The sequence below is a fragment of the Oryctolagus cuniculus genome, chromosome 11 (assembly GCF_964237555.1).
Source record: "Oryctolagus cuniculus chromosome 11, mOryCun1.1, whole genome shotgun sequence".
Classification (NCBI taxonomy): Eukaryota; Metazoa; Chordata; class Mammalia; order Lagomorpha; family Leporidae; genus Oryctolagus; species Oryctolagus cuniculus.
Window position 1 is genome coordinate 104,021,468 of NC_091442.1, and position 22,320 is coordinate 104,043,787.

At 39.3% G+C, this 22,320-nt stretch overlaps 1 protein-coding gene and 1 pseudogene across 4 annotated transcripts in view; both read left to right on the forward strand.

Annotated features, from left to right (window-relative positions):
• The window catches only part of ANO4 (anoctamin 4), a 561,131-nt gene that overhangs the window by 421,130 nt on the left and 117,681 nt on the right, over positions 1–22,320 (forward strand). The gene's annotated exons all lie outside the window — the stretch shown is intronic.
• On the forward strand, positions 867–22,201 carry LOC127491178 (serine/threonine-protein kinase Kist pseudogene; annotated as a pseudogene).

A 22,320-nucleotide genomic window follows, 5' to 3' on the forward strand; every position in this document is an offset into this window, starting at 1 on the left:
CCATCCAGCTACCTACTTATGGCTGGGAAAATTGCCCAAGTGCTTGGACCCCTTCTACCCATGTGGGAGACTTGGAAAAGGTCCTGGCCCCTGGCTCCAGGCTGGTTTATATCCATGCCATTGCGGCCATCTGGAAGTGAACTAGTGGACAGAAAATCTTTAGATTTCTCTCTCTCTCTCTCTCCCTCCCTCCCCTCCTCCCCTCTCTCCCTTTTCCCCTCTCCCCTCTCTGTTTTCTCCCCTCCTCTGCTCTCCCCTCTTCTCTTCTCTTCTCATCTCCTCTCCTCTCCTCTCCCCTCCCCTCCTCTCCTCTCCTCTCTCCTCCTCTCACTTCTCCTCCTCTCCTCTCCTCTCCCCTCCTCTCCTCTTCTCTCCTCTCCCCTCCTGTGCTCTCCCCCTCTTCTCCTCTCCTCTCCCTCTCCTCTCTCTCTCCTCTCCTCTCCTCTCCTCTCCCCTCCTGTGCTCTCCCCCTCTTCTCCTCTCCTCTCCCCTCCCCTCTTCTCCCCTCCTCTCCCTTCCCCTCCTCTCTCTCTCTCTCCTCTCCTCTCCCCTCCTCTCCCCTCCTGTGCTCCCCCCTCCTCTCCCCTCCTGTGCTCCCCCTTTCTCCTCTCCCCTCCTCTCCCCTCTTCTCCCTTCCTCTCTCTCTCTCTCCTCTCCTCTCTTCTCCTCTCCCCTCCTCTCTCTCTCTCTTTCTCCTTTCCCCTCTGCTCTCTCTCCTCTCCCCTACCCTCCCTTCCCTCCTTCCTCTCCTCTCCCCTCCCTCCTCTTCTCTCCCTTTTTCCCTTCCGCTTACCTCTACCTCTTCCCCTCCCTTCCTCCTGTCCTCACCTCTTCTTCCCTTCTCTCTCTTTATCTCTCTCTGTAACTCAAAGGAAAATAAATCTTTTTTAAAAAGATTAGCCAAATTTTTCTACCAGAACACACTGTTTACTTATGCATCATACTCCCTTATGCCTTCCTAATCGTACAGAAACCACAGTAGAATACACAGGAGTAAAAGGGTGTTATTATAAAGCCACCTTGACTCTATTCTAATTTATTTTTCAAAATACTATTCCCAAATTCAAGAACCCTAAACATTATCAATGTCAAAGTAATCACAACATGTCTCACCATTGATCCTGTCCCATGAGGATGCCATAACACATGGGTGAATTGACTGCTGCTGCTTCCTTAAGACCAGTCTGCATCCTTAGACCCAGCAATATCATTCCTAATTTCAGTGTGTCCTTCCTCGAGATTCATTTGCATGTATGTGTTTTATAGAATATTTACCACAGCATTTTCATAATTATAAAACATTGAAAATACCCTAAATATCCACCAGCAAAAGAAAGTTCATAAACTGCAGTGTCCTCAAATGATATAACCAGCAGGGAATACAATCAGAATAGAGCTATTTGTACCAATATGAATGAACCTTAGGATTGTAGCACAGTAAATGTAGCATAATGTTATTTCTATGAACTTTTAAAACATGTGATAGTCCATTTTTAGAACTATTTGTACACTGGGGATTACAAAAAATTCCTAATAGTGGCTGCTTCTGGGGAAAAGGAATTGACAAGGGGCATGCATGGGGCTTCAACTTTATTTGCAAACTTTATTAAGTTAGTGATTATGTAGGTATTTGCTACTATTCTCAGTGCATTTTTGTCTGAAAATGTTTTGTTAAGAGAAGAGCTGGGATGAAAGTCATGGCTCAGTGGATTAAGCCACAGCTTAGGATGCCTACATCCGATATTGAAGTGCCAGGGATTGAAACACACCTCTGCTTCCAATCCAGCTTCCTGCTAATGTGCCTGGGAGGCAGCAGATGATGGCCCAAGTTCTTAGGAACCTGCCATGTGAAAGACCCAGATGGAGTTCTTGAATCCTGACATCAGTCTGGCCTATCCCTAACTGTTGCGGGCATTTGGGTACATTTCAGTATAGCAGATGAACAGTGTATCTCTGTCTGTCTGTCTCTCTCTCTCTCTCTCAGGTAGGTAGGTAGGTAAACAAAAGACCTTTAGAAGTCCTATCTTTAAAATACTCACTATATTAGGAACTTTTGGAACTATGAAGGACAGTAATGCTTCTAAAAAGTAACAAATAGGGACCTATTAATAAAATCATAAAATGCCATGTATGGGTATGATGTGTACATGAGTACAGTGTATAGACTATCTCCTGATCCTTGAACATCCCTCAAATATGGGCATTACTGTTGTCTTCATTTGAAAGACAGGAATCCTAAGGCTTAGAAAAGTTTTTCTAAAAGAGTTAGTGGTTGGTAGAACAAAGACTCTAGCCCAGGTTTGTCTTTAGCCAATAAAGTAGATATTATTATATTGTTTCATTATATAATACCAATCAAGACATAACTCAGCTGTGTTATTTGGGAGGGGAAATCACAAGGAACTCGAGATTTTTGTGGGTTTTTTTTTTTGAAAGCAATACTTTATTTTTTCATTTATATTAATATGTACTCTATAAAGAATATTACAAACTAGCAAACATGTTCACAAGCTCTTGGGCACATAGTGAGTAAATTACATCTATCTATGAGGCAGCTTCTCTCAATAGAGTTCACCATCAAGTCAGATATGAGCATTAGCCTCTCTAATCTACAGCATAAAATATTGACCTTTAACACGAATAATCACTATGAAGAGTCTTACTTTATTTAAAAGTAAATGTTTTAGTTTTTGAAAATAATTCCATTTTGTAAACTTTGTCTTTGACAAATTTAGTATTCCAAAGAACTCTTTCCTTTCTTCTTTCCTTACCACTTCTTTAAATAAAATTAACTTATCCATATCCACAGTTTTAAGAGTCCAATAGTCTTATGGGCTTTCTTTTTTCTATTTTTGGACAGGCAGAATCAGACAGTGAGAAAGACAGAGAGAAAGGTCTTCCTTCCGTTGGTTCATCCCCCAAATGGCCATTACAGCCAGCACGCTGTGTGGATCCGAAGCCAGGAGCCAGGTGCTTCCTCCTCGTCTCCCATGTGGGTGCAGGGCCCAAGCACTTGGGCCATCCTCCACTGCCTTCCTGGGCCACAGCAGAGAGCTGGACTGGAAGAGGAGCAACCGGGACAGAATCTGGCGCCCCAACCGGACTAGAACCCGGAGTGCCAGTGCCACAGGCAGAGGATTAGCCTAGTGAGCCTCGGCGCTGGCCCTGTCTCATTGGCTTTCTTTGAAAAACAGGAATCCCAAGAACCCCACCCCTGGCAACCCCTTATCTTTCTGCCTCCAAGAGAAAACCATTTTCAACTCTTTTAGCTGATCCTTTTGTAATTACTTCTATATATCTACATACATTATTTATTGTTACTTTGGGGGTTTTCAGATATTGATTTCCTACTACAGAGAAAGTAATTTAGCTGTTTTTTCTTCCTGCCAGTTCTCACATTAGAAACCTAATTCCTAGTTTCTTGATGTGGTCATATAATTAAGTATATTATTAGAATGCATATAAGGACTTACATAATTATTAACGTTCACATGCTGTGCAGAACTCAGCCATGTAGCACAATATGGCTGGATTTTCCTTTCCTGCAATATTTTTATTGAGCTGGAGTATCTCATTCTCTCAATTTTTAACTTCCCAAGTTTTCTATGCATTTGTCACCAGTCCCATAGTAAACATTGCTAATTGTCTAAATTTGTAATGTACGGGTATGTCATATATGCAATAATTTTCATCCTATTTGGTAAATCCCTCAATAGGCTTTTGAGAGATTCCAGTCTGAACTTTTGCCTCCTATTCCTGGTATAAATTTTCCCGGGATATTCTTGTGCCGATATCCTGGTATTCTCGTTGACTCTCACATATGTTGCATCCTCTGGGTCCTGGCTCTTATTCATTCTGTTCTTTTCATTACATCTTCAATTCAAATTTCATAGAAGGGCTGCATAGAAAATATTTTATTTAAGATCTTGCATAGTGTTATGGGATGAATCGTGGCCCCTTCAAATATACTTATTAATGGCCCACCACATAGTATTTCAGGAAGTTACCTTATTTGGAGATAGTCTTTAATGGAGTAAGTTAAGATGAAGTCATTTTGGTGGAACCTAATCCAATATGACTGATACCATTATATGAGAAAGACACCAGGACAGAGAAGGAATACTATATGAAGACACACAGAGAAGACTGATGTCAGGGCCAGCGCTGTGGCGCAGCAGGTGAACACCCTGGCCTGAAGTGCCGGCATCCCATATGGACACCGGTTCTAGTCCTGGCTTCTGTCTTACGAGCCAGCTCTCTGCTATGGCCTGGGAAGGCAGGAGAAGATGGCCCAAGTCCTTGGGCCCCTGCACCACATGGGAGACCTGAAGAAGAAGCTCCTGGATCCTGGCTTCAGATAGGCGTGCTCCGGCCATTGTGGCCAATTGGAGAGTGAACCATCGGATGGAAGACCTCTCTCTCTCTCTCTGCCTGTCCTCTCTATGTGTAACTCTGACTTTAAAATAAATAAATCTTAACAAAAAAAGACTAATGTCTGTAAGTTGAAGAGATTCTGGAGGAAGCCAACCTGGCTAATACTATAGTCTCAGACTTTCAGAATTATGAGAAAGTAAATTTCTGTTATTTAAAACACTCAATACTGAGTCTAGGGGAATATAGTTTTTGAAAAGTGGAGAGAGTGATGTCTCAGTGAAGAGTTCGGGGAAAAACAGCAGAGGAAACTCCACACAAATTAGAGGGACACCGTGGACCTCCATGGAGGTGTGGATGTGTACAACTCAGAATCCCAGCAGTCAAGAATCTAGCACCAGCCCTGGAGAGTAAGGTGAGACTAGACTGCAGCAGCCCAAGCCACTGGCAATAAAGCTGAAGGAAGAGCCTGGCATGAGTCCAACTTGGAGCCCTGTGGGGGATAGTATGCCTGTACCCAGTTAAAAGATACAGACTGGCTGAATGGATTAAAAAAGAAACCCATCTATTTGGTGTCTACAAGAAACATAACTCACTAACAAAGATGCACACAAACAAAGTGAAAGGATGGAAAAAGATATTCCATGCTAACAGAATCCAAAACAGAGCTGCTGTAGCCATCCTAATATCAGACAAAATAGACTTTAACACAAAACCTGTTAAAAGAGGCAATGTGGCTGGCGCCACGGCTCACTAGGCTAATCCTCTGCCTGTGGCACCGGCACTCCAGGTTCTAGACCGGTTGGGGCGCCAGATTCTGTCCCAGTTGCTCCTCTTCCAGTCCAGCTCTCTGCTGTGGCCCAGGAAGGCAGTGGAGGATGGCCCAAGTGCTTGGGCCCTGCACCCACATGGGAGACGAGGAGGAAGCACCTGGCTCCTGGCTTCGGATCCGCACAGTGCTCTGGCTGTAATGGCCATTTTGGGGGTGAACCAATGGAAAGAAGACCTTTCTCTCTGTCTCTGTCTCTGTCTCTCTCTCTCTAATTATGCCTGTCAAAAAAAAAAAGATGAAGAACGATACTATGTAATGATTAAGGGATCAAGTTAACAGGAAGATGTGGCTGTTATAAACATAGACAAACCTAATTATAGGGCACTTGACTATTTAAAAGAAATGTTAATGGACCTAAAGGAAGATATAAACTCCAATACAATAGAAATGGGGGACTTGAACCCTACTTTCACCAATGGACAGATCAACCAGACAGAAAATCAGGAAGGAAATAACAGTTAATCGACACTACAGACCAAATGGACCTAACTGGTATCTACTGAACTTTTAATCCTACAAATGCAGAATACACATTCTTCTCACCAGTGCATAGAGTTTTATCTAGGATAGACCACATGGCAGGATATAAAGCAAGTATCAGCAAATTCAAAAAAAAATCAAAATCATACCATGCATCTTCTTGGACCACAATGGAATGGAATGAAATGAATGCTGTAAATCAGCAACCCAAGAATCTCTAGAATATATGCAAACAAATAGAGACTAAACAACATACTCCCAAATGAAGAGTGAGTCATCAGAGAAATCAAAATATTTCTAGGAACAAATGAAGACAACAATATAACATATCACAACAATGGGATATAGCAATTCTAAAATTGAATATTTATATTTGATTTTCTATTTTTACCTGAAAGTGTTAAGACCAAGTGATTTTTTAATTTGTATTCAACTCTCAGCAAAGATGATATCAAGAAGTACAATTAAAAGTGACTGAAAAAAAATAAAATCTCACATTGCTTTATATTCTAGTAGCTTATCGCTTTAATCCTAAAAAGTGGCTAGAAAATCTTTTCCAGTCAAAACTTTTAATTTTGTATAGTTAGTCTGATAATATTTTCCTCCTTTTACTCATAACAAGTGCACTTAAGATAAGAAGTTAGTTTTTGCACTGCAGTTGCCTAAAATCCAGAAAACTCTTAAACTAAGCCTTGCTACATAAAAAAATTAATTGGTTGCTTTATTCCCACTTAGATTTTCATTAATTTGAGGACATAATTTAAGTGACAGTTAACTATCACCTTTGCTTCTCCTTGTTTTAAAAAAAAGCATCTATTTAAACATCTAATTAAGAAAGTTTCAAGGGTTTTCGGTGCCAAGGAGGCTTGAGCTCCCGGAAGTCAGTGAGGCGGCCCCTCCCAGCGGATCCACTGGTCCTTCGGGCGGAGATGTGACCTTGGTCCCAGACAGCCTGCCTCAGGCGTTGCCACAGCTCCGGTGTCAGTGCCCTTAGCCTACACAGATGGCAGGGTACTTCTGTGCGTGGAGCGCGGAGCTGCCGCGGTTTCTGGAGGCCTTCAGGCAGCTGTGGCAGGTACAAAGCCACCTAGGCAGTGGCTCCTCAGCCTCAGTGTTCAGGTGCGCACCTGTGGCACCCCAGGCTCACCGCCCAGCACCCTCAAGCAATTCTTGCCACAGGGAACCACTGGTGGTGCGGCCTCAGCTGCCAAGTATGGATTCTGCAAAGAGAGAGCAGCGCTGGAGCATGCAGACCTCAAACTGCAAAACATTGTGGAGTGCAGAGAATGAATGTTTTAAACTCGTTGACTTTGGTTTAGTGTCAAAGAAGGCAATCAGGATGTAAAGTATATTCAGACAGACAGGTATCTTCCAGAAGCAGAGCTGCAAAATTGCTTGGCCCAGGCTGGCCTGCAGAGACACACAGAATGTACCTCAGCTGTTGATCTGTGGAGCCTTAGAATCATTTTACTGGAAATGTTCTCAGGAATGAAACTGAAACATACAGTCTGATCTCAGGAATGGAAGACAAACAGTTCTGCTATTACTGACCACAGATTTGCCAGTAGAGCAGTGGTGAATGCTGCAATTCGAGCCCATCACCTAAGAGACCTTATCAAAGCCTGCTTCATGGTGATCCAAGCAGAATTCCTGCGGAAATGGCATTGTGCAGTCCATTCTTTAGCATTCCTTTCACCCCTGAAATTGAAGATCTGGTGATGATTCCTACCCCACAGCTAAGACTGCAGAACGTACTAGATGATGATTATCTCGAAAGTGAAAAGGAATTCATGAAGATGTTGCAGAAGATGTAAAAGAGGAATGTCAGAAATATGGACCAGTGGTATCTCTGCTTGTTCCAAAGGAAAATCCTGGCAGAGGGCAAGTCTTTGTTGAGTATGCCAATGCTGGTGATTCCAAAGCTGTTCAGGAATGACTGACCTGAGGATGTTTGATGAGAAGTTTGTTGTGGCTACATTCTACCCACTGAGTGCCTACAAGAGGGGCTATCTGTATCAAACCTTGCTTTAATCCTAAAGACTATTTCCTGTTTCTCCTCTTCCATTTCCTGGGTTATTCTACTCCATAGCTGAATGCAATAGTACCTCTTTACCATTTTAAGGAGGTACTTTGTACATGTATTCAATCCTGTGGATGTGCAGCCATTGTCCAAGCAGTGAATACAGTGTAAACATTTGGCACTGAGTAGGACAAGACCTCTCAGCTATACATTAAAGTGTTTAGATCATCCATGTGGAAATGTGTGTGTGTGTGTGTGTGTGTGCAGTAGGGCAAGTCTATTACCTACAAAGTTAATTATTTTTTGTGATCATGAAACAAGAATGAATAATATGTTGTAGTGAATATTAAGAAATTTGTTAGGGCTGGTGACATCATTTACACATTTACAGATTATTCCTTTTGTCATCAGGTAGTTCTTACAGTTGATATCATAGCTGGCACTGGCTGCTCTCAGTAACGTGAAGTAATTGTCAAGCAGCAGTTACCCACTGTGTTCTTAACCCTGAGTTGTGAATTTTTTTAAAGGAGTATTATAGTACTGAATATTCCTTAAAAAAAAACTGCAGTGAGTTTATCTACTTTCTTTTTATTAAGGCTTTTAAAATAGAAAGCTGATGCTTGATCTTGCACAATTTTTGTATCTGGTATGTATCATTGAGTGTGCAAGTGTGAAAGTTGGAGAAAATTGGAGTCAGTGTACTTTATAGTGTGCATCTTGTGAGTTAGTGTAGTCCATACCCATCTCTTCTCTACCTGTTTCACACATCTAAAATTTAGGGTGTATGGTTTTTGAGAATTGGTCTGATAGAGTATGTAAATGACAAAACAGTTCATTCCAGAGAGGCTCAGAACAAATTGGAGTCTAGACTGGGGTTACACTGAAACTCTTAAAGGTGATTGGAGCAAAATTTTTGCTACATGTGAATCACCCCATTCTTCAGTAGACTTTAGACTCTGGATCGGCTCGTCTTTGTTGTACTGAATCTCCTGTGACAATTATAAGATTTCCCAAAATTTGTTTTAACCTACTATGATGGATATTTAAAGTGGGTCCAAAAGAATAAAAAAATTAGATGTACAGTGAAGGGAAAAAGAAAAGAATAGGGGATAATCAGGATTCTTTTCTTCTTTCTGTCTCTGGCTCTCATCCACCCCCACCCCTTTTCTTTACCCTTTCTCATTCTCTGCCTCTATCCTCAGCTGAAAGAAGCTAGGGGAACTATATGTCAGGTAGTCTGGCTTTTGACTACAAGGAAATTAAGACAAGTATTGATAGAATAAAGTGGAAGTAGAAAGGAAGAAAAACTCAAAGAATTCTTAAAAGATTTCATAGCAGTTTAATGTGTCATGAGTTCATGGACACAGATGGATCACGTGATTTTAAGAATTATAATTATGGATTCTTGGTACTTTATGATATATTGTCTTTAAATATATAAAAATTAGGAAACCTCTATAAAGCATTGATGATATAAGAAAAAGACAAGTTGTATACAGATCATGAATGTTTTCCTGTTTCATTGCCTGAATGATATTTCTATTTATTAATTTTTTTCCTAAGGAAAAAGTCCTTTATATCTTTCCTTGCTGAAAGCCTCCTCATATATTTTCTTGTGTATATCATGCAAGTCACCAAAAGCCCGATTAGAACTTACATCTTAGAGAATGAAATTTTACCCTATTCAAGAAATCGCTATCCTTTTAGTTATTATTTACGGTTATCAAATTATTCAGGACTCTCCCTTAGTATTTATTTTGAAGCCAGATGTGGAATAATGAGGCTGATTTGTGAATTACCAAAGGGTCTCGTAGCATGGTCCTCAATATGTGCCCTTAGAAGGAAGAACTGTTATTGTTTATTTTGGAGTTTTCTGAGTTTGATTAGTTGGTTTGTTTTCAAGTCAGAATTCAAAAGTATAGCACCGGTAATATGAAGACCTTAGGCTTTCCTAAAACATAAATGTTTGTATGGGTAACAGCTTCTGTGGTGATTAAAAATACCAGGTCCTTACTTGTATACTGATGAACACAGAATACAAGTGAATTCTTTTTAAAGGTAAATATTCTTTTTTTTAAAGATTTTATTTATTTATTTGAGAGGTAGAGTTACAGACAGTGAGAGGGAGAGACAGAGAGAAAGGTCTTCCTTCTGTTGGTTCACTCCTCAAATGGCAGCAGCGGCGGAGCTGCACCAATCCAAAGCCGGGAGCCAGGATCTTCCTCCAGGTCTCCCATGCAGAAGCAGGGGCCCAAAGAGTTGGGCCATCTTCTACTGCTTTCCCAGGCCACAGCAGAGAGCTGGATTGGAAGAGGAGCCGCCAGGACCAGAACTGGTGCCCATATGGGATACTGGCACCACAGGCGGAGGATTAACCTACTGTATCACAGCGCTGGCCCCAAAAGGCAGATATTCTAAGTTAGCATATTTACCTTTCCCCCATTTCTTCCTCCCTCTCCTCCCAAAAGAGAAATCCTTGCAAAAAAGAAAAAAAAAAACTTCAGTTAGGCTTCTGAGTTTTGTCGTGCAGTATGCCGCTAACATTGATGCTGAACTTAACACCATTCTTTGATCATCTTAGTGCTGATGTATGCATACATATATGTAGTGTTTAACACTATCAAATTTTATTACAGAAGATGCTAACTGGATTTTAAGGGAACTGAGGGAATAGCTGATGAGCCCAAATAATCATGCATTGAATTCAGTATTTTATATTAAACCCTCAGTGTTGGAAAAAAGATGCCTCCTATCACTTAAATTGTCCTTTTATAGCTCTTAGCCCCTTTTACTGAAGATGGCACTTGTAGATTTTCTTTCCTTCTTTTATATTTTCAGAAGTTGAATCTTAATGTCTTTCTTAAACATGAACCAAATGTTACCAAAAGATGTGATGATTCTTTGGGGATGACATATATGTGTGGGGATTTTGATTCCCTGAAATCACTGAAAATTTAGAAATTTTGTAATTGAGAAACAGTATAAAGAGCTGAGAATTCATATCACTTAACCCCCTCTCTTTTGGGAAAATTTTATCTCAGGTAGTTTTTCTTTCCTTAAATTGATAGATATGCTTCCTCCTCTCACATTCCCAATTTCTTCTTCATTGTTCCATGGTATTCCTGCAGCATATTTTGCCCCAGAAAAAATCAAGCAAAGTGATTATTCTATAGGAAAATCATTAGTTCTTTAAAAATCATTTGGAAAAGGTGGCTAGATAGCCATTATCAAAACTAGAGGAGAGTAGCAAATAGAGTTAGATGCCTCAGTAAGAGCTAGCACTAGCTAAGAGTAAGTATTGGTTGCATTTTAAAGGAATTGAAAATAATTTATCCTCTTGCAATAAGAGATCTACCTTTAATACCACTGGATGTCTTCCTAATTTTGTGGCCCTAATTATAGCAGCTCTCTCTCTGTAGAGAAATTCCTTCTCTGCTATACCTTGAGCCAAAATTGTGGTTGCTTTTAGAACAAAACAGTTTTTCTTATCTTTCTCTTTACTGTGATCCAGAAAAGTGTTGCCTTCACTTTGGTAATCTAGCTGCTAGAGAGTGCTGAGATATGTTAAATTAACCTGCCAGAAATAGAACTGCCATGTAGGTAGGGAAAGTTGTAGGAACTATGGGTGTAAGGCTTGTGTTCTGTTTTATTATACTGGACTTTCAGCCATGTAATGGCATCAGTTACTGTTCTGGAATAAATTAAAGGCTGAGCTAGAACACTCGTCAGATGCTCTTTTATGGCTCTTTTGAGTTCATTTATCAAAAGCAGGTGACTAACATTTTGTCATCACTTTCTTAGGCTTTATTTTTCTGACTTTACTAAATTAGGCCCATCTTACATAATTTATATCAGTTATACTTGGCAGCATGGCATTTTATTTTTTATAATTTAGTGAAAATCAGCACCATAGAAACTGATAGTGAATAGAGTAGTTTATGGGTGAGGAAGTGAGGGAGACACTCAGCAGCCACATGTTTTACCTGGTCTCTTATGCAAGGGTACCTGCTAGATGGCTTTATTCGGATTATGATACAGATGGATTCACATCTTGACTTTCAGTCTGGATGGAAGTGGGTATGTAGGTAGTTAAGAGATTTAAGCTAGTGCCTTGTGTTTCCTGGAAACTATTGAAACTCATTTGGGTGAAAGATTCTCAGATGGTGATAATTCATTACACCTCTGCCTTTTTCTTGGGATAACTTGGAGTCACATAGTAAAGTCCAAAATGTCCTTGTTTACCATTTTTTTGTTTCAAACTATTCATATTTGATTTTTTTGCCACATTACATATGATGGAAATGCCAGAATTACCTGGCATAATTTAATTATTCCTTGGATCTATTTCCATTTATAATGTTGGATTTCTTTCTCAAATCTGATTATTCTAGCTCTAGCTCTCTAGAATAACTTAAAACATTCTTACCAAGTCCCTGGTCACAAAAGCTCAAAAGAATTCCCATTTCTGGCCGGCGCTGCGGCTCACTAGGCTAATCCTCCACCTAGCGGCGCCGGCACACCGGGTTCTAGTCCCGGTCGGGGTGCCGGATTCTGTCCCGGTTGCCCCTCTTCCAGGCCAGCTCTCTGCTGTGGCCAGGGAGTGCAGTGGAGGATGGCCCAGGTGCTTGGGCCCTGCACCCCATGGGAGACCAGGAAAAGCACCTGGCTCCTGGCTCCTGCCATCGGATCAGCGCGGCGCGCCGGCCGCAGCACGCTGTCCACGGCGGCCATTGGAGGGTGAACCAACGGCAAAGGAAGACCTTTCTCTCTGTCTCTCTCTCTCACTGTCCACTCTGCCTGTCAAAAAAAAAAAAAAAAAAAAAAAAGAATTCCCATTTCTTCTTAAGGTACTCAACAAATCACCTTTGTTTCAAGATGGTAGTCTTTCAAGTTTGTGTTACTTACAACCCTTCTCAGTGATGATAAAATACTGAGTTCCCATCATAGGGAATACATCTGAACCTCTTGCAGTATATTTCAGTAAGTTACATTCTTAGTCTTAGAGAACATGGACATTTTAGTCTTTGGAATACCCCAAATTCTAAAAGGTTTTGATTTGTTTTAGGCTTGCTTCTTCTCTTCCTGATGCCATAGAATATAACATGTTAGGTATCCTATCCACCTCCTCCAAATGTTTTTCACTGTTTTTTTTAAATTATATATTGACCAGTAGTTTCATCCAGTGGCATGCAATTGACAAGTACTATGGATATTTAAAATGATAATAAATAATTTTAACTATTTTTTCAATAATTTTATAGAAGAAATGGGCTATTAAAAATCTGTATAAACCACAGAGAGCATTTAGGAAACTTTATATTTTATAGAGGGTCATTAATGTGTCCTTACCTCAAGATATAAGATATATAGTTTATACAACCTTTGTTCTCCTGATACAACGTTTTTATTCATTTTCCTATAGGTCAGCACTTTTATTGTTTCTTGTACTGCTTATGCAGACCTATTCAATTTGATTTATTTATGCTTTTCAGAGTTGTCATACTCATGGCGGTTATGTTTGTGCCACCGTAAGTGCCAAAATTTATGGGAAAAGTGATTGCCTAAGTATTATTTCCCTTCAAATTGGGATGGTGCTACAGTAACCAGAGAAAATGGATGGCTTTTTTGAAAGCCATGTATGTTTCATGACTGTATTCCTTTAAGGCACAGAAAAGCATTCTATCTTACTTGCCTTATGTGACAATAAATCCTTGTTGTGCAGAGTGGAGATTGTTTTATTATACTACTTTGTATAATGAAAATAAGTCACATTCTAGAGGGGGGAAACCTGGACTTTTTCTTTTGTTTCTTTTTGAGAAATTCTTATGTAAAAGTCAAATCTACTCACTACCTTACGCTCTTGATTGTCCACGAGGATTATTTGTAGTCCCTTCTTTATCCCATGTTGTAACTACCCTCCTCTTCTAGATTGTCTCCCCTTCATGATAATCAGGACAGTGAATTTGTAGAGTATAACATCAAATGTGGTGAGGCATTTTGAAATTATGCAGGGCAGACTCAAAATCTCTGTAGTTACTGAATTATCTATGGCTGAATTATTAGCATGGATTGTTAGAAGACTGCCCGGTTTGAGTAAGGAGGAGAAAGATAAGTGATATAAAAGTTAGAGAGATGAGGGGAAGAAAACATCTTTCTTACTGGTACTAGCAATCTTCCATGTAGTTAATGGTCTAAAAATCAGATTTATTTTTTAAAATCCAGGTTTGGTACTGGTAGCATAGAAATATTGACTTTTCTGTACATTCCTCATAATTGGTTCCCCAGAAATAATTATTAAGAGTTTATGAAACCAAGTTAAATATCCATATTCACTTTACCTTATTTTTTCAAATAAAAATTTTAATTTCAGCTTTTGTGTATTTGGTGTTTATCACTGTTCATGAAATCAAGGATCAGAAAGGAAGTGGAGATTGGACATCTCCATATTTCCCTTTGCACTTTGGGTACAGTGGGTGGCATTAGTGTGTACTAGCTGCAAATTTACAGCATCTTGTGGAACTTAATAGTGTTTATTTATTATAATAGAAAAATTAAGCTGCACTTCTGTAGATAATTGACATTATAGAGTGTAAAGCTACCATATCTTCCAACAGGATTTACTCATTCATTCTTAATTGTTTTTGAAAAAAATCTTAAGTAATTTAACATTCCTTTATATCCTTTTAAACAGTTTTGAATCTGGGGTAGAAGAGATTGTTTTTTTTTTTCAAAAAATACTCCATCATTACTGTCTTTTAATCATGCTTAGGAATCCAGTCATAATCAATAAACTTTAACAGTTTATGGCTTCCTATGTCAGCACTGCAGTGATTGGTTGTGAATAATAAAGTTGATTACTATTTTACCTCTGTAACATGTAATTGCTATGTTGTTGGTCAGAAGGTATGACAAAAAAAAAATGTGAAAGATTACTTAAACCAAAGGCAGTTTTAAGGTGTATTTTTTCCTGTTGGTTAACTTCACCTCAGAACTATAAGAATATTTCAATGCATAGAGAATAATTGTTTATAACATTTCTACCAGTTTCAATTGTATATTTTTCTTGGCATTTTTTGGCACTATGATTCTCTGTTCTCTGTGATGTCTTACTTTTTGTGAGGGTTTTTTTGTTTTATTTTTAATAACTAAGTAGGACTATAAATGTAGATGTGTGTCAGTACTGAGTTCTTTTCTCAAATCCCCAAATTTCTAGTTTCCATTCAAGTCTTTTACTCTATTTTTTTTCTTGCTGAGTGGCAAAGGACTATTATTTTCCACTTTTCCTATATGCCTGCAAAGTATGAACACTGCATTTCAATTGATTATTGCATACTTTTTTTGCTGAAAACCTTTTCTGTAAACACAATTGCCTTGTTCAATTTTGTTGTAAACTGACATCATAAGATGCACTGTTTGATATGCTTTCTGGTGTGTTTATTAAGAGCAATAAAATAAAGCTTAAAAATAAAAGAAAGTTTCACAAAATACTTTCAAGATATTAACCTAAACTTTTCTTTTTTATTATGAAATAACACATTTTCAACTATCAGAAATGATTAGGATATTGGTCATCTATTGCAACATAATAATCCGCTACAAAATTTACTGATCTAAACCAACAGACATTTTCTTTTTTTGGGGGGGGAAGGCATATGTACTACATTTTTTATTTTATTTAAGTTATACAAGTTTCATGTGTTTCATATATACAGATTTAAGAACATAGTGATACTTTCTACCTTACCTTCCCTCCTGCCCATTCTCCAACCTTTCTTCCTCCTCCCTCTCTAGTTCTCACTCTTAATTTTTACACAGATCTACTTTTAGTTTATTTAGTGATCATAAAGTCAACCCTACACTAAGTAAAAGAATTCAGCAAATTGTATAAAAAATTAATCACTATTCCTTAACAGAAGAGACAAGGGCTGTAAACAATCATCGAATCTCGAAATGTACATCTCACTCCAATACATTTACATTTTAGGTACTTAGTTAACTCAGATCAGGGAAAACATATGATATCTGTCTTTTGAAGACTGGCTTATTTCACTAAGTATAATGGTTTCCAGTTGTATCCATTTTGTTGCAAAAGACAGGATTTTTTTTTTTTTTTGCAGCTGAGTAGTAACTCATAGTATATATCTACCATAATTTCTTTATCCAGTCTACAGTTGATGGACATCTGGGTTGATTCTATCTTAGCTATTATGAATTATGCTGCAATGAACATGAGTACAGATAACGCTTTCATATGCTGATTTCTTTGGGTTTAGGTAAATTCCCAGGAGTGAGGTGGGCTGGATCATATGGTAAATCTATATTCAAATTTCTGAGATATCTCCATATTGTCATCCACAGGGGCTGTACCAGTTTACTTTCCCACCAACAGTGGATTAGGGTACCTTTTCCCCACATCCTCACCAGCATTTGCTGTTTGTTGATTTTTGTATGAGAGCCATTCTAACTGGAGTGAGGCGAAACTTGATTGTGGTTTTGATTTGTATTTCAGTGATGGCTAGTGATTTGTGTGTTTTTTCAACTGTCAGTTGTCATTTGAATTTCCTCTCTTGAAAAATGCCTGTTCAAGTCCTTTGCCCATTTCTTAACTTGATTGTTCATTTTGTTATTGAATTTCTTCAGCTCATTTTAGATCAGACATTTTCTTTGTTCATGATTCTTTCGTTCCAACAATTTGTGCTGCTTTCAGCTGGGCAGTTCCTCTGCTGGTTTCAACTGGTGTCAACACATGGCTACAATCGTCGCTTTGCTCAACTGAGCTGGATAGTAAAAAATTATCTCACTTGCAGATCTGCTGATTGAAGCCAACTCTTGGCAGGGCTTCTCTCTCTCCCATAATCTCATCTTCAGAGAGCCTTGTTCAGGCATCTTTAAGACCTTGGAGGACTCATGCCAACATTCCAAATAGGCAGGAGCAGAAGTTATAGAGCTTATGCCTAAAAACCATAAATATCACTCCTGTCACATTATATTGATTAAAGCTATTCACAAGTCCTACTAGGATTCAAGAGCTAGAGAGAGACATTCTATAACTTGATGGACAAAGCAAGAAATTCACATCACACAGGAGTGTATATACAAGAGTAGAAGGAACTGTGGCCAGTTTTTTCACAGTCTGCTAGTATTCCATTTAGATTAAATGTATTCATATTTTTCCACAAAGAAAATACAGTCATCTCCCCATGCCCAGGAGTACCACTGGTATCCCAGTATTTTATCAGGCTCTAAGTCCAAGATTTCCTCTTGTATATCAGGTTAGTTAGGGACAAAAATCTTTGGATATAGCTCCACAAGTATAGCACAGAGATCTGTAAACAGAAAAGATAGTTATCTGCTTCCTATATTTCCAGCATATGTGATGAAATAGTGATAGGATAATCACAATATGTACTATCATTCAAAATGTCTGTATAATGGTCACTCTTCCAGATTAATTCTGAAATCTGGCTGAGCACATGCCTCAGTCTCCTTTACTCCAGTGGAAAGAAACATGCTTTGGTCAGTTACCTGATTCTGTTTATTATTTGCCAGGTGCCTTATTTTTTTTAATTTGAAAGGATCAAAAATGTGGCTATACTAAAATAATTGTATAGAGCTATCTACTAGTAACTAAATGTTTCTTGAAAAGGTCACTACATCCCCTTGAAGTTCAAAGTCATGGAGATGTTCACACATTTGAAGAAGCTTGTTTGATATATGAATCTCAGAAATTCTAGGACATTTGTTAAAAACAAATTTAAAAATCCTTTCCATCAAATGTATATTCCCAAAACTAGAACCACATACAAAGCGTAACTGCAAAATAAAACCAACTTTGAGAAACTTCAAGTTATACACAATATGTAAAATTTATAATCTGAAAATTTCTGAAACATCCAATGAGCCTCTGGACAATGGAGAAGACATGGTATACTTGTTCACCCAGGACTTGGAGTAGGAAAGAAGGCAGACCAAGCCCTGCCTCAGAAATTTACAGGGGTGGGGAAAGCAGATAAGAAAAATGTAAATACATGTCCCTCTACTCTCACCCAATTTGTTTTTAAAATTAAGAGAGTCAAACATAAGAAAAATAAACAATGTATTGGAATAGAAAGCGATCATGATTTGTGAGGCAAGACAACTTCCTTGGCTAGTATGGTAAGGAAATGACATTTGAGACCCAAATGTTGGCAAGAAACATTATGCAAAAATCTGGGAACAGCATGAATAAGAGCCATGGGAAATGACAAGATGGGTTTGTTCAGGGCAGAAAAGAAGGACAATGTGCTTGTTTATAAAGAGCAAAGAGAAGAGGAAAATGGGATTGTTGGTTAAGCAGGGCTGAGGAAAGGAGTTTGGACTTTATTCCAAATCTCTGGAAGTCACCAAGGAGTTAAGTAGAAGAAAGGTAAGATTTTTTTTCTTTTTTTTTTTCTTTTAAAGGTCATCCTGTTTGCTCTATAGAGAATGAACTACAGGGAGAGTGAAATTAGAACTGTTAGGAAGCTATTACGATAGTCCAAGGAACAGCAGCCTCAAAGTAAAGAGGATGAGAAAGGATCAGACTCAGAATGACATTTAGGAACAGAGAATGGAAGAACTTGATGGATTGGATGTTGGACATAAAAGAAAGAGGAGGTCAAGCATCCATCTCAAGTTCGTGCCTTTCAAAATTGGGTGCATAGCAGTGTCATTTTTTTAAGATGGAAAAGACTAAGAGAAGAACAGATTTTTCTCTTGCAAGGGCACAGATCAAAAGTTATGTTTTGGAAATGTCTCTTTTGAGCTGTCTCTTAGCCATCAAGTGGGGCGTCAAAAGGAAGTGGAATGTAGGAAGTCTAACATCTACTCAATGTTTAATAATTGTCTCAGTACTCTGTAGTCTCACTTTCTATCTCATTGTGTCCATAAGCAATTCAGGCATTCTGACCCTAAATTTCCTGACAAGTAGCAGTGTCCAAAAGAGACACAATGATTTTTCCAAGGCCTTATAGTTAATTTGGAAGAGCACAACTTGAACCCATGTTTTCTGGCAACCTCTGTGTGATTCTTAGAGCATTCCTTACTCCCAATCACTCCTGCTTAGTTTGTGTTGTCAAAAGGAGATGTAGATTCAAGGCCCATCACTGAGGCAGTGGTATGGGCCATCCCCATATGCTCAAAGTATCACCCATGACTTACACAATTGTTATCCATACCATCAATATGGTATCCACTAATCATAAGTGACTATTTACATTTAATTTCATTCAGTTGAAATTAAATAAAATTTAAATTCACTTTCTTAGTTGCACTAGCGTAGTTGAAGTTTTCAGTGGCTCCAGTGACTACTGTTACATACATGACTAACATTGTCATTTTTGTATGTACCATTGGATAGCACAGATGTACAGGAAAACATTTTCAATATCTCATAAATTACTACTCAAGAATTCTGGGATCTAGATACCTCAGTTATATTAATTTGTGCAGAATGTGTAACTTTATCCCGCTTCCACACTCCACTGACCTCCAAGTGTACATACCTTCAGTGCTCAGAACTTTGTACCAAATGGTCATAATATTTACTTGTTAAAACACCTAGCACATCACAGTGTTTTACACTATTGTGCAGAGTTGGCCATAGGAAGAACCTATTAATAAAGAGCAAATGCAGTGCCCTAAGATCTAAAGCTAAGACTCAATTGCACAGACTACTCTTTTTTTCCCTCTCTTCCTAGCAAAGACAATGTTGGGATCCCACCCCCCAGAACCCCAGGTGGAAGCCCAGGCTGCTCACCACTACAGAATATAGGTTAAACCCTACAGGGGAATCAGTGGGACTTCAGGCTCTGAAGTGCCCATTGCCTACAGAGCAAGCTTCCTTCCGGGACAAGATAGACACATCTAGAAAGCCATCCACACATACACATGCGCACAGGCATACCTGTGCTTCTGACAGTTCCCTTCATGAACAAATGAGAATATAGGGAACAAGATATGTGGTTTTTTAATCCCTCATCACAACTTGATGGTTGTGTGACTTTGGGAAAAACATTTAACGCTTACGAAGGGATTAGATAAGGAGAGGTGTGTAGAGTCATGATCTCAATTATCTTCCACCAATTCGCCCTTTGGGGAGGAGTGAGAATAAACCAGGAACAGAATATATTTTCCTTTTAATTTTTATTTACAAACAAACATTTGAGTGTTTTCATTAGTTGTGCTTATTCAAGCTAAAAATTTCCTAAGCATGTACACTGAAGTTTCCTTCCTGCCTCCCCAGCCATCTGGCTCTCCACAGAAGCAACCGATGTCTCCAGATGTGTATATAACCTTCCATAGCCATTCTGTGCAAGCACAAGCAGCTATGTATGCTAATATATTTTTCCCAATGTGCCTCTGTATACATTTGTTTTCCTCTGACACAGGTGGCTGTGTGGCTGTTTTGAACCTTGTTGTCTCCCTGGGCTGTCTTGTAGGTTTCATATATCTAAACTCAGTACCCTTCATCTCTTTACAGTTTCAGAGTATTCTGTAAAGTTGTACCATAACTTGCCTAAAATACCCCTGAGTGATTTAAAATTTATGCCATAGTGAACATTTTTGTACCTCTGTCACCTGGCACATGCATAGGTATATTTGTAGAATAAATTTCTAAAAGAGAAATTGCTGGGTTCAAACGTGTGTAATGAGGATAATACTTGGTCAAATGGGCCTCCTAGAGTTTGCACCAATTTGCTATCAACCTATAGGAGTAGAGCTAAGTTTCTTTTTTTAAAGATTTTATTTATTTATTTGAGAGGTAGAGTTACAGACAGTGAGAGGGAGAGACAGAGAGAAAAGTCTTCCTTCCATTGGTTCACTCCCCAAATGGCTGCAGTGGCCAGAGCTGTACCAATCCGAAGCCAGGAGCCAGGTGTTTCTTCCTGGTCTCCCATGCGGATGCAAGGGCCCAAGCACTTAGGCCATCTTCCACTGTTTTCCCAAGCCACTGCAAAGAGCTGGATTGGAAGAGGAGCAGCCGGGACTTGAACTGGTGCCCACATGGGATGCTGGTGCCGCAGGCGGGGGATTAACCTGCACCACTGCACCGGTCCCTAGAGTGAGTTTCTATGCCTAAGTGGGAGCCCTACTCAGACTGAACCACAAGGTATCACATTTGCTAGAACCATCCAGTTTGCATCATGTGTGTTGTATGAGTATGTGTGTGTGGTTTCACTTGGACAAAGTTGTTTGTAGCTAAGAAAACTGTGAAAATATCATATAAGGAATTATCACTGTTCCTTTTCCTCATCCTCTAATTTGAAGGAATGATGGAGAAAATGAGACTTCTCCACACTGTATATGAAGATCCTTAGACACACACTTCAGAGAAAATGGTTCAGCTAGTATTTGGATGTGCTGGAATGAATAGAATGCTCTCCAAGAAGTAGGGGTATTAGATGATGAGATATATGGTGATGAGATTTTGTCCTGTGGCCTCCAAAGTCAGCTAGGATTCTCCAGAAGGTCAACCTCCTTGATATGACTTTAAGGATTTGCATGTGGTAAGCCCTGCACCAGTGCTAGGAATACAGAGATGGGTGTGGCTGGGCTGCCTGCAGGAAGCCCACACAGTGAAGGAGGTATGTAGGCCACTGAGTTTGATGTAATAAATATGTCGAATGTGATGACAGCTAACCCTGAAAGCTTCTAAAATGCCAAGCAGTGGCCTCGCCATGGTTTATCATCGCATCTCATTCTATGAAAACTCTCTGAAAGTGATTGCAGTGTTGTCCCATTTCATAAATGAAGAAACCAAGACCCAGGAAAGTTGAAGAATGGCCCCAACACCAGATAGTAAGTGGTAAAGTTAGGGTATGGACTCAGGTCTGTCTTCGGGTCTAAGAGAAAGCCGTTGCAACTGGGCTCTCTCTCGCTCTCTCTCATTTGCTCTCGCGCACGCTCTCTCTCTCTTTCCTCTGTAACTCTGCCTTTCAAATAAATCAATAAATCTTTAAAAAAAATCAAACGGGAGGATGAATGGAAGCAAGAAGAGCACTATGGGCAGAGTAACTGTTGAGCTGACCTCAGGAGGGTCACCCACCAGAGTCAAGGAGTTTCTCATGTAGAGAGGGAGCTAGGCAAGTAGAGTGATAAAGAGAGCAACCTCTGAAGCCAAACTTCTTGAGTTCAAGACCTAGCTGCGTCCTTTGTTGGCTGGATGACTGTAGACACATTACTTAACCTCTCTGATACCTCATCTGAAAAATGGGGCTAATAAGCATTTAGTTCATGGGTTGCTGTAAGCATTGAATGAGTATTTTCAGCATTTAGAATAGTGCCTAGCACATGCCTTTGCAGGTTTGCTCCTAGTGTAGAATCTTCAGGCTCAGGGTACAACATGGATGTAAGGAACAGGAGAATAAAATGTTTCAGCTTGTCTGGGGTGTTTATTATAGAGAAAAATCACATGCACACAGGAACTGTAATGTGATGCTATAAAAAAAAAAGGAGAAAGCAGAAAGCTATTTAATGGAGGAGGGCCATGGGCATTTAGCCCCAAATTGTCTTGGCCGCGCTGATCGGCTTTCAGATACCATCGGAAATTGTGAGTCAAAATGGGCTTTTTTATTTGTTGTCTGGTTCTTTATGACAT